At 39.6% G+C, this 13,420-nt stretch overlaps 1 protein-coding gene across 8 annotated transcripts in view; it reads right to left on the bottom strand.

The window, feature by feature from the left end:
• Positions 1-13,420, bottom strand: part of LOC124869659 (rho GTPase-activating protein 12-like) — a 77,231-nt gene that overhangs the window by 28,697 nt on the left and 35,114 nt on the right. The window lies entirely within an intron of this gene.

Below are 13,420 nucleotides of genomic sequence, written 5' to 3'. Positions count from 1 at the left end.
GTCGCGGTGGTCAGAGGGGCGTTACGAGCCAGCGAGGTGGTGACCCACAAAACCACATTAGGTGACAAGATTTCAAAAATACTTTAGACATGTTTCAAACTTGGGTCCAAATAAAATCTGTGCTGTTTATAGTTTGGCCTAAAATTATTCAATCCCCTGCTGGAAATTAGAGTTTCTGGCAAAATGTACAAACTAGCAACTGCCATTAACAAATCAAACAGGAACAATTTAAATAGATTAACTAATATGAGAGGTCATTTCTATAAATCAAACATAAAATACCACTGCAGTTCCAAAATGACTCAACTCCTTCACGACAAGCACATTTAGTACTTAGTAAAGCTGCTTCTGGCAGTGGTCCTGATTAATCTTAGCCCTCTCCTCAGGGTCAAAAGCCTCCAATTCGTAATATTATTGGGTTTGTAAGCTATATCCAACTTTTTCAAATCCTATCAGAGATGTTCCATGAAGTTCAAGTCATGCAACGGTGATAGCCACTTCTGAAACCGAGCCTTGGAGGACATTTGCTTGGTAACATTGTCCTGTTTGAGGCTCCAATGACAGCTAAGCTTCAGACTCCTTGCAGACACAGTGACATTTTCTCACAGGATTTCTTTATACTTTACTGAATCCATCTCTACCTCCACATCCTGCAGGTTTTCTGTACCAGAGGAAGTAAAGTGGTTCTACAGCATCACTAAGCAACTGCCATGCTTCATCTTCCGCCTCCGGACACGATCCTCAGGTCCAAAACGTTTACGTTTGGATTCACTGCTCCACAGAACAGAATCCCAAAACCTCTTTAGCTTATTTATACAGCGATAAATACAGCCATAAATACAACTGAATAAACACATTTTAAAAATAAACAATGTCAATACAATGAAAAAGCAATTTAGCAACAAAATGTGCCTTTGGTGATAAAAAAATTTTGAAATTTGATTAGGACAGAAGCATTCTGTTTCCTGTGTTGTATAACCGAGTCTCCACTGTCAGGTTGGCTCATTAAAAATGCACACACTGTTTTATCGTCATATTAGCAGCTTTAAAATCCCAGATAGCTGATAGAGGACATCTGGTGAGAACAGAAGGACCACCTAATCATTATGGAGTACTGAGACCAACGTAGCGCAGAGGACATCAGGAGGCTGACCTCTTCCTATCAGGGAGCTGCTTCCTTTGACCCTACAGTCTGGTTTAGCTACAGGTCAGGATGTACAACGTCTGCAGTTCAGTGCATCCTCTGAAATAAAGAGGATATCTGACATTTTTAGGAAGTAATTTAATTTTTAAGAAGCACAAAACTGGAATTATGGGCGTGGTCCCAAAGAAAATGCAAGACAATTCAAAATGTAGGAAATCCATAAATATTTAGGATCAGTAAATCACAGTCCTTCATGTTGCCGTTTCAGAAATAATTCAGTCTACAGGGTTTTTCTAAGCAGGGAAAATGTAAAACATTATCAATCAAACACACAACTAGCCTAATATTCTCCAATCATTTCAAGCTGTCTGCATGATGCATCATTTCGGACTGACAATGTAACTCACTTTTAATATTTACTACTGAAAATGACAAATAAAGAGAAGCTGATGTGGTCTGTTGATGAACGGTGAGTTGTACCCACCAGTCTGCAAAAAAGAGGAACCATGATAAATCATAACCAAATGTTTTTGCACTTTAATGTGACATTTATTCTGTACAAATAAAACAAGAAACAAATCTGTTACAGGCAATAACCTGTTTATATAAGTGTGCGCACCGTTAAACTAACTTTTCAGCAGGCCATGTCTGGACTTGGTAATATTTACCCACTCTGGCTAGGAGATGTTCTCCAAATCTATCAGACTGAGGACATCTCATGTCCACAGCCATCTTTAGATCGTGTTTTGGAAAGGTTAATTGTTATTTTTTAGCAAACGTAGAAACATTCCCCAAAGGTTCAACCTTGGTTTTATCAGACCACAACATTTTCTCCCACAAGGTTTTAGATTTCTGCCAGGTCAGGATGTTTTCATTGACAGAAAGGCTTCTGTACTACTACCTTACTTCTAAGTAAGTAGTTCACAGGAAAACCTGTGAAATTGGAAAATTTCTGTTTCATGTTGCACAAACATGCATTGAATATTCTAAAATATTGCTCTGATGGCATCATGGAAGGGGGCCCAGCAGGGGGGCTGCCCCCCATGGTGTGGTGTTGTTTGTGTGTGTGCTGAGGCCACGTCCCAGAGTGGTGGGCTCCTGTCTGGTGGCCTGTAGCTCCTGGGGCTGTGGCCATGAGTCGCAGGGGCTATGCTCCTTCCAAGTTCTGGGTTCCATGATGGACTTGTGCCTGCTCAGTGTGTTGGGTGCTTTTGGGGGGGGTGCCTCACCTGTGTGATGCTGGGTGGTCTTGTGCTGGGGGTTCGTGCAGGCCTGTGGCTGCCAGGGGGACAGGGTCCCAACATTGGCTGGATTAGGGGGACTCTGTGCCCTAGGTCTCACCCTGTGCCTGTTTGGATTAGGGGCTGCTGCTGCTACTATGCTTCACTGAAGACCTACGTCTGTGCAGGACGTACGTATTTCTGGTGTGATGCCAAGTGTCTGTCAGCCTGGGGCTGCAGCAGTCTCTGGAGCCGAGTCCACCTGTCCTTTGCTGCTCTTAGGTGCTGTGTGTTGCAGGCCTTCTACCATTCTAACAACTGTGGACCTCCAGGTGACAAACCCAGTCACATTAGGCAACTCAACACAAACACACTTATTTCTACACATACGCTTACCCACCCACTAACACACAGATAATCATAATGTCATACAAACACAGGTTACTATTACATCAATGTGGCCACCCTACTTAATGATCCAGTCTTGATTTGAAAAAGTCAATCACACAATTAGGATTCCGTCTTGAGATATCCTTTTAGTGAAGGGACACTGCCATGGCGTATGTAGGCCACCAGCTTCTCTATATGGTATGCCTGAAATGCTGCGACCGGACACGCGGAAACAAAAGAGTTCAAGAACTCAGAGTTGATGTGTGCACAGTTTGAGCCACCAATGCACTGAGCAGATAAAGACTCTGCAGGGGCTGAGGGCACGTCACACAGCAGCAGTCATTGAACAGCTCTGACTAAAGCGAAGCTCCATTTGAATTGAACAGAGATGGAAAGTGGAGTTTTCTAAATGTGGAGCGATTGTCCTATCAGTAGTGCCTGCAGCGCTACATAAAAATAAACTGGTTGAGAACCAAAAAACTGAGAAATTGTAGAGAACAAACAAATCGGCACATGTATTAGACTGAGAGGAAATTTGAGAGATCAAACTTTGTATTTCATCAAGTCTGTACTTCTTACACAAAATGCTGGGTCCATTTGGTTAAACTTGCGCCCCCGTTTCAGTTTCAAAGCAACCAAATGGAGTCCTCTTGATGCTTCCAGTTTTGGTTTCTCTGGTTCTTTCAGTTGTGTTGGGTTACCTTGGTTTCCTTTTCGGTCCTCAGTTTGCGGATTTTATTTGTCCAAAGAATAAACAAAGACGATCAACATCTTTAGTTTAGAACCACATATTTGGTTTGATAATATTTTTTTGAGCACAAGCTGATGGGTACACAGATGAATATTAAACTTCTACATAAAATAATGGCATTCATTTAGATACTTCAAAGATTTGTGCTTGAGAAGCATTTTTTAAGGCTTTTAATTGCTGATACCAATTACTGTATTTTTAATTTTCTCATGAGGTCTGATCTTCATATTCTGATTTTAGATTATTTTAATTCATTATCCAAGAACCAGAAAACATACAATGGATGGACAAACAGGTGATAGCTGGATAGATAGCTGGATGGACAAAGGAGTTAATGGACAAGTGGAGGGAGAAACAAATAAAAAGACGAACGGATGAACGCATAAAAGGACAAACTAAAAATATTTTTCAATACTTTTTTTTCCTTTCATTTATCCAGACCTCAAAAATCATTTAAATGTCCGACTGCATTTGAATCCTGTTTAAAACCAGAGCTAAAGACCTTACAAAAAAAATATTAATCAACAGGTTAGACCTCAAAGAAAACTGAAAATTGGTATTTACCAGTGAAAGTCTGATCAGTGCATCTCTAAATGCAACAATATATGACAAAACATAAGTTAAAAACGAGTTAAAAACTCCAGAAAAATTACCTAAAGTCCAGTCTGTTTTTATCTGTGATAGGATTACATGACATAATTTCTCCTGTATCACTTCATGTTATATTTTCAAAAGAATAGGACATGCGAGTCCTCTGGGGGGCAGACTCACAACAGAATGAGTCAATGTCCTAAAGGGACATGCTGGTCATTAAAAAGGAAGAGGAAGAAGAGGCAGGTCTCATTGTCCCTCCTCTCTGCCTATTTTCTGTTTAACCCAGATAAACCTGTTCGACTGCATACCGCCGCTACAAAAAGGACACACAAAAAACACAGAACTTTGATGCAATCCTGCTATTTCTTTGCGCATAAGTGATACATGAACTGTTATGCAATTCAGAACAAGTTACAGAGAAAACATCTCCCTCTTTGCTAAACCTCTGTGTCTTTTGGAGCATGTAATTTCACAGCGACAAAGTCATACCACAGCTTTACAATCAGGATGAACCTAGCTGGTGATGTGTTCAGTAACAGGCATAGGTAACTGTTTTTTTTAGCATTCCTCTTGTTGGTAGAAACAACAAGCTCTTTAAAGACACCACACAAGTTACAAAGACAGTTTTAATAAACTTGTTTAAATTAAATAAGTGAAACTGTATCTCTAGATAGGGATTCTTCCATCATTTTAAAGAATTAACAACATAAAGCATTAATAAATGTTGCCATAAACATGGGATCTTGAAAGAAACACTAGAATGCACAGTTTAAAATCTCAAAGTAGCTACAAGAAGACACTTTTTGTGTCATTAATTTCTCTTTCCATGGCTGGGAAGCAGTTGCTGCCAAAGCTGCACGAGTCTTGATCAGACCAGTGAAACCAGCATGGAGCTGAAAGTCAGGTGGCTTTATCAGATCAGCTGTAGGTAGGAAAAAAAAAATCAACAGACAGAAATTCTGCAAACTGTTGGAGAATTCGTTCACAGTGTTTTTCTTATTTTACCGAAAGTTTCCCAGTACACCACAATGTCTAAAATACTGGAAAGGCATGGCTGCGACAGGCGGAAAACCTTCAAAGGAAAGTAGTGACTTTATGAGACAGAAATAAACTTGAACTAAAAGGTGTGGGACCAGATAAGTCCCTAAGAGGTCCTGGACTGGCTCAGGCTTGTTAAAATAAACAATGTCTTTGTCTTTTCTATTCTGTGATGTCAGTAAATCTGTCTCAGCTGATTAGTAAGAAAGAATAAAAAAACCCACTGGTGGCAGCTTATTTTAGTTAAATGAAGCAAACGTAAATGGCATGCCAAGAAAAAACAATAGTTAGCCTGCAGGAGGTTTGAGCCCTGAGTGACTTTATGAAGCTGAAATCAGGAAGCGGCACCAACCCCACAGGACAACAATTAGTTTGTTTACAAAAGGAAATCTCGTCTAATTTTGAATGCGACTGACTGAACTTTACTCAAGCTCTTACTCTCAAAAGCAGTTTTTATTACTTCGAATATGTTTTATTTTCAAATTTTTATGAAAGACAAATCGACTTAAAAGAAATCAACACATACAAGCATTTGAACAACAAAGGTCATTTGTTCTACTGAAGGATAACGTTCTTCACATTTGTCAGTTCCTCGTTTAAATACTCAAATGCATTTCATTTACTGAGGTAGAAAATAGAGAAAATACACATGCTGCAGTCCCAGAACCTATTGAAATTAGAAGGTTCGTTTCCACTTCAGGAACCTTGTGAAGCTGTGGAGTCCAGCTCCAGGGCTCAAAAGTGTCCTGCATGTTTTAGGTGTCTCCTTGCTCCTAAACAGCTGATCCATATGGCCGAAAGACCTCCTCAGCAGGTCTTCAAAGGCTCCAGAAGCCTCTTAATGAACAGTTTGTCTGACTCAGGTGTGCTGAAACAGAAAAGCATCTAAAACATGCAGGGAGAAAACAGAAGAGCTGCACAATATATCAAATAATCTTCAACGCAATATCAATATGTGCAATATCCCAGTTGCAAATAACTGTTTGAATGCAATATTTGGTAGGATAATCTATTTCAAGCATGTAAATTCTGCAACCTGGTCCTACCTTTGGCCAAGTGGAAAGACTTTTACGGCCCTCGATGCCCATGTTTTTAGTGGCCCAGATGCCAAATCTCAGAAAACAAAAATATATAACAGAAAATCACATGACCTAAAGGCCCCCAACATCATTTATATGTTTTAAAGGTTTTTTAGATTTGATTTTTGTGATAACACAAAATGAAAGACTTCAAACCATTTACACAAAACCTTAAATCCAACATATTTGGGTTAATTAATGTTTAATTAAAAATATGAGAATGCTAGTTTTTCTTTCTTTTAATTTATGATAGCAGGAATTTGCAAGGCATGGTTTCATTTTTAATTTCTTTAAACAAGATTCTTTTATGTTTTAGTGTGAATGCAACAAATCAATATTAGTTTACAGCAGATATTTCTATCAAAATCCCGCTTTAAATATTAAACCTCAGGGAAACCAGGAAGAGCGAAAAAAAGAGGACTATAGAGGGGTTAGCCAATGTGACGGGAATAAACTCTTCAAATACAAATATCTTTCCATGTTCTTATCCTTCCTCATCCTTTTCCAGACTTGAAAATACTCTAAAATTATAAACCTTTCCAGACTTCACAAGAAGTCTCAACATCAGTGTGAGGCAGATATAAATAACAACAAACCAGGGAAGATAGTGCCATAATCCTTCAAGGTTTCAAAGCACAAACTCACCTTTTCTATACCTCCTGGGTCTCAGTTTTCTGAGACAAATTCTTACCAAATTCTACATGATCTAAACCAAAGCCTGAGAATATTTGACGACTAGGCTGTTCATGGACTAATTTTTCACGTCCGTACAGAACATCATGAGATCAGCATGACTAAACAGGAATATGGGAGTGATTAATGTTGGTACTAAACAGCTGCGGATTGGATTCACCAGATGTGTGTTTATGACATGCTTATGGAGTGTGGAGCAGCAGCTGTCTGGAATATCCCCAGCAGGCTTGGACACAAACATGCAGTCGCCATGCTTATGAAAGAACTCAAGTCCTGCAACAGTCACGGTTTCCAAGTGGCACCCCATGCACAGACGCAGGAAAGCAAAAAGGTGCTAGCCGTTAGCGGATACATTCACTCACAATGACACGTGCACTTTTAAATAAAGTTTAAAACGGCGAGACAATTCTCCTAGAGGTGACTGCTTTAAACTCATGTTAGTGGAGTGTCGCATTGTTTCCTCAGGCGGCTGAATGCTTCACCTGTATCATTAATCCTTTTATTTCATCTACCTGGCAGGTTGTAATTACTGAGGTCATCGTCATGTTTGACTATATCCCAGAAGTATAAATATACAGAGTGAGCAGGTGGTTATGTAAGAGTGCAGCAGGTGGACAGGTGTGGTCACTGCTCAGGACACATCAGGAAACAGGAAGTGACTTGTGAAGATAAATACTCCGTGTAGCTCTCACCTCCACTCTGCACTCGGTTTAAGATTTAATGTTATTATCTAGCACACAAACACGGAACCAGAAGACACGGCTGACAGATAGGGAGTGTTAAATTATTTTTAAGTGGGTGCTTTTAAGAAGATAGAAGAATCGGTCTTTTCCCCTGAGAAATGTTGGTTTTATAAAGATTTTTTGAACGTTTTTAAATGCTAAAACAATTTCAATTGAATCTTAAGGTGAAGAACAAAATGTCATCCAAGTCAAAATGCAAGTTTTGATTGTGGGTCTGTCACTGAATCTGAATAGCCACTGATGGATGATCACATCCTGATGCCCGTCATCTCTGCAGATCCAACACAGCGCAGGAGGATAAAGATGTAAAGTGATCATAAAGAAACTCTCCATGTTTGCGTAAATTCTCCACTCAGATGAGTGTTATTCACAAAGTCCTCATGCAGAAATAGAGTTTAACAAGTTTACACCGGATTTTACCATACACAATTTAATGTTTGTATTTCCTGCATCTTTATCTACGCAAACAATTTATCAACGGTTCTATCAATTTAAAAAAACCCTGGTATTTCCTGAATAACTGGATTCCAGGGCATTTCTGAAAATGACCGAAAATAAACTCGCAAACTAAAGAGCAGATGCTAGAGCCTAGGGTCCAATAAGTAAATGAGAAGGGGTTACAAACAGGTCAGCAATGCACTATATACCATTTAATGAGATAAGCTGAGGTGGTTCATGCTTCTGACTGGGATGCCTCCTGGAACCTCATTCTGAAGATCTTCTGGGCGCATCTAACAGGTAGGAGATGTTTGGACAGACCCAGGAGTACCTGGAGGTTCACATATCCCCTGTGACCTTGAAATGCCTTTAGATCTCCAATGAGTTCCTGTAGACATTGATGGGGTATCTCTGACCCAGCCATGGATGAGGAAATGAAAATGGATTAATGGATTAATGGAGGGATGGTCAGAGAGACAGAGGATGGATGTGGGAATGGCTGGAAAGACAGAAACATATGACTGGTCGGATAAATGGACATAAGTAACTAAGGGATGGATGTGCAAATTAACAGACAGATGGATAGACAAAAAATTAATAGACCAGTAAATAGATAGATGGATGGATGGATGGATGGATGGATGGATGGATGGCTGGCTGTGCGGACGGATGGATGGACGGATGGCTGTACGGATGGATGGCTGGCTGTGCGGATGGCTGTAAGGATGGATGGATGGATGGCTGTACGGATGGTTGTACGGATGGATGGATGGTTGGATGGATGGACGGATGGATGAGAAATAATGCCTGGAAATGTGTTTTTAATGCTGCATTTTCTACGGCTGCAACTAATGATTATTTTACTAATCAATTAATCTGTTCAGTATTTGTTTGATCAACCGATTATTAATCAGATAGCAAAAGGGGCTTGATAGGAGATTTTTTACAGAATTAGAACCAGCTAAAGCTAAAACTATACCACTCTGAATAGAACTTTGTCTGCATATTTATAAATGCTAACAGTATATATTTTTGTACAGTTTCGGCTTAATTATTGCTCTGAGTGAGTTGTTCTTTTAGCAAATGGCATCGAGTCTGTATGCTCATGGTTAATGATTAATCAGTTACTAAGTTAGTTGACCATTATTTCAATAAACAATCAAAAATTAATCATTTATGATTAATCCAAATAATTGTTTTAGCTCTAGTATTCTCCATTTTCTATACTAATCAGGAAAAGAAAATTAAAATTTTTTCCAAACTTTTCAAGACTAGGAAGGAAACCTGACATTCATCTTGTGGATGGTACAAATCTGGCAGCAAGACGCTTTTTCTCTCTAAAGTCACATAACTTAGATTCAAAGGATCTGGTGTTGCATTGTACCTGCAGTTTAGGGCAACATCAGTATTAAAAGCCTTGCTCAAGGGATGTCTGCTGAAACAGAACAAGAAAGAGAACATGGCAGCTTTTTTTTATCCCAGCTTATTACTTATCTGACCCCAGGCCTTGCAGCTGCTCTCCAGTTTAAATTTGAACTATCTAATCATATAAAGTACTACATGTTCTTGTCCATAGCTGGAATCTAAAACAATACATTTAAACAGCCATACAGAGAAGCTGTCTTTCGTTCCAGTTCTTGGACACATTCAGCCACCTCAGTCGGATTTTTAACAGATTTTAACAACAAATGTGAAAACTGTCACATGGAAAAACAAGCACAGGTGGTTGGAGAGTTACCCAGACAGCAATGTTTACTTCTCTCTGCCTGCTGCAGAGCGTGTCAAGAGCCTTTGCACAACTTGGCTAACATTTCCCACTGAATTGTAAATGGAGAAAAGTTGATTATAAAGCTGCAGGGATTGAGAGGTAGAGAACCTGCAGTTTTATGCACTTGATCAACCCTTTTCACCCAGCATTTCAACTCTCTGCAAATGCAAACATCCCAATTAGTGGTGGAACAGTTACACAATTTAGGCTTTTTAGCCTGCAGATAAGTGTCTCTTTTAAGATGCAACTCAGACCTACTCCCAAACTCTTTTGAGTGAGAGAGCATTTATCCCCACTGTCAGAGACCGTCAAGCGCCTATATGACTAACTTGAAACACAAGACCTCTGATTTGATTTGAGCATAATGAGGCAGATGCCTGTGTGTGTTTATCTGTGATACTGTATAATCCCTCGGCAAGCAGACAGGGCTCATTCAGCTCATTTCCCATTCTGCTGTATATTAGAGGGCACAACCGGGGCACAGCCTGGTTTCCACTGAGCCCCAATAATTTCCTAAACTTGTTCATCAAGTTATTCTAAATCAGCTTACAGGTTAAGAAGTAGGTGAAGCAATTTAACAGATTAACTAGTGTGTAAACTGCACAACCGTTCAATTTTAATTCTCTAAAATTCTCTAAATAGGGCTGTGATCTGATTGAAGAGGTTAAAACATTAAATAAAGAGCATCTTAATGTGCACGTAGAGTGCCTTGCAAATGTATTGTCCTTTGAACTTCCACATTTTGTCACACTGCAACCACAAATTTCAACGTATTTTACTGGGATGGTGCAACAAAGTAGTGCATAGTTGTGGAAGTGGATAAAAAAACAACACAAGGGTTTTCAAAACCTTATACAAAAAAAAATCTGAAAATGTGGAATACATTTGTATCCACCCAATTTATGAATATGCCTAAATTTAATCCAATGCAACCAACTGCCTGTGGAAATCGCCCAATTAGAGTCCTCCTGAGTGAAATTAGATTTCTTTATCTAGGCCCTAGGGGTTTGCTAGAGAACATGTAAACAAACAACATAAAGAAGACCAAGAAACACAATGGACAGGTCAGAGAGAACATTGTGGAGACGTTCAAAGCAGGTTGAGGTTATAAAACAATATGCCAAGAAGCTTTCAACATCTCAAAGAGCTCTGCTCAGTCTGTTATCTGTACATGGAAGGACTATGAGACACTCAACTATGTCCACTGAACCCGACATGCCAGACAATAATCGGAGAAGCAGCCAGGAGACCCGTGGCTACTCTGGAGGAGCTGCAGAGATCCACGGCTCAGGTGGGAGAATCTGAGTGGTGCCCTCCATAGATCTGGCTGGTGGTTAATAGAAAGCTATAAGAAGTCCAGCAAATGTGGAAAAGTTGCTCTGGTCAGATGAGACCCAAATGTAAGTCTTTAGCCTACTTACAAAACACAATTTGTAGTGTGAAACTAAAACTGCACATAAGCTTAAACACACCATCCCTGGCATGAAACATGGTGGTAGCAGAATCATGCTGTGGGGATACTTTTAGCAGGGACAGGGCAGCTGTTTAGAGCTGATAGGAAGATGGATGAAGCAAAAATACAGGGCAAGCATAGAAGAAAAGCTTCAAGAAGATGCAGGAGACTGGAGAGTGGAGCGAAGGGTCACCTACCAGCAGAACACTGTTCGTAAACAGAGCCAGAGCTAACATGGGACGGTTTAAATTAAGCAAATGCATCTGTTAGAATGGACAAGTCAAAATCTGGACCTAAATGTTATTGATAATCTGTGGTAATCCTTGAAAACCGCTGTTCACAGGCAATGTCTTTCCAGTCCCACTGAGCTTTGTGCTATTTTGCAAAGAAGAATTGTTATAATTTCACTTTCTAGATGTGCAAAGCTGATAGAGACATAAACCAAAAGACCTGCAGTGATAAGTGGTTCCAGGAGGTACTGACCTAAGAGGGCTGAAAATAAATGTAGATCCCACTGACTTAGATTTGAATTTGTTAAGAAATGTTGTGTTTACAACATGACAAAAAAAAGCACTTTTGGAAGGAAATACGATTTCAAATCAAGGGACGAAAACCTATTTTAACCAGCAAAAAAGCAAGTTCAACAAAAACTGATAGAAGACCATTCCAGACACTGAGTATCCATAGAACGATGAGAACAAATAACCATTTTTGTCTCTTCCTGCTTTTTGGATCATATAATGAGACAGTCTCAGTGCAGAGCTGTCAGATCCAGATGTGTCTGATGACTGACTAAAGACCAAAACCAGCAGCTGTTAGCAGGACTGAATCCTATTTTACAAAATACAGGAAAAGGCTTTTCAGATTGCCAATGTGCTGTTTGTCTATTCAGGAACAAGAATGAGGCCATGTTGGCATTAACTCGGAGAACAGAGCCACAACACAGACATGATGCCTCAAGCTTATCACAGTATCAATGACAAAATAAAGAAGGCTCAGAGAGAGCTATCAAAGTAGGCTTTCTTTATTCTGAGCTTGTTTGCCTTAAGAGGGGCCACCGGCCAAGACTGTGTGGGGAAACGTCTTAATTAAGGGAAATGCTTGTTTCAGTGCCGCTTTCTGAACAAATCCTTAAGAAAACCATCATGTCTGCAGCAAAAATCTAATTGAAATGAGAAAAATATATCGAAAAATCTAGTTCTCTCCTGTTTCATTTCACAGAATTTCATTCAAGAGTGCAGTTAAAGCTCAAACCATTATTAAAATGTAATCATTAACTCTGGTAAACATAATAATCAAGATCACTTAGGTGTCAAAATGGAAATCCCCTGCATCAATCACATTTAGTTAAGGGTCGGTAACTGCTTTTCCAAGATGCTCCGAGGAGGGACAAGTATGAAGTTCACTAAAACAGTGACAAAAAAACCTTTTTCCATATAAAAATAAGCAGAGGTGAAGTAGAAATGTGTTTCTCCAGATGTCTGAGAAGAAAAGGTTTCACAAACTGGTCAAAGAAACAAGAGGAGACAAAACTAAACAGGAAAACTAAAGAAAATCAGAAAAACCTTGGTTGGGTTGTGAAAGTATCGGAAATCCCATGTGGGTGTTGCATTCAAAGCACAGACGAAACAGTAGACCACATTTATGAGTGGGCTGTGGAAAAACAATGAGTCGCACTTTAAGCAAAGGACCCTAGAAGGACCAGAAATAACAGCCGGGTCCAGAAATTAACATTAACAGATTACTGTAAATGAAGAAGAGTGAGACAAATATTACAAAGATGAAAATGGCAAAATCAAACTGAACTCAACTTTAAATTCCCTGAGGTTCAGATGCATCTGCAGGGAGAAGTTATTATAAGCAGTCTGGATTTATGAGGTCGACACAGTGCTGGCCCAGTTGGACAAACTGGGTTACTGGACCGATGTCCGCTTTGAATAGAACCTACGTACAGATGGACCCAGTTCAGACTGATTTATACAGCCAGCAGCCATGGCTAAACAGTTCTTTCTACTATTTACAAAAACAAACTAAACGGACTTGATGTACGTTTTTTGGAGCAGGCAGCAGTTTGGCAATCAGCTGATTGAGACAGAGTCAAAAGATCAC

This window comes from Girardinichthys multiradiatus, chromosome 6, assembly GCF_021462225.1.
Source record: "Girardinichthys multiradiatus isolate DD_20200921_A chromosome 6, DD_fGirMul_XY1, whole genome shotgun sequence".
In the NCBI taxonomy this organism is placed as follows: domain Eukaryota; kingdom Metazoa; phylum Chordata; class Actinopteri; order Cyprinodontiformes; family Goodeidae; genus Girardinichthys; species Girardinichthys multiradiatus.
Note: the sequence above shows the minus strand (reverse complement) of the source record. Positions and strands in the feature narration are given on the sequence as shown.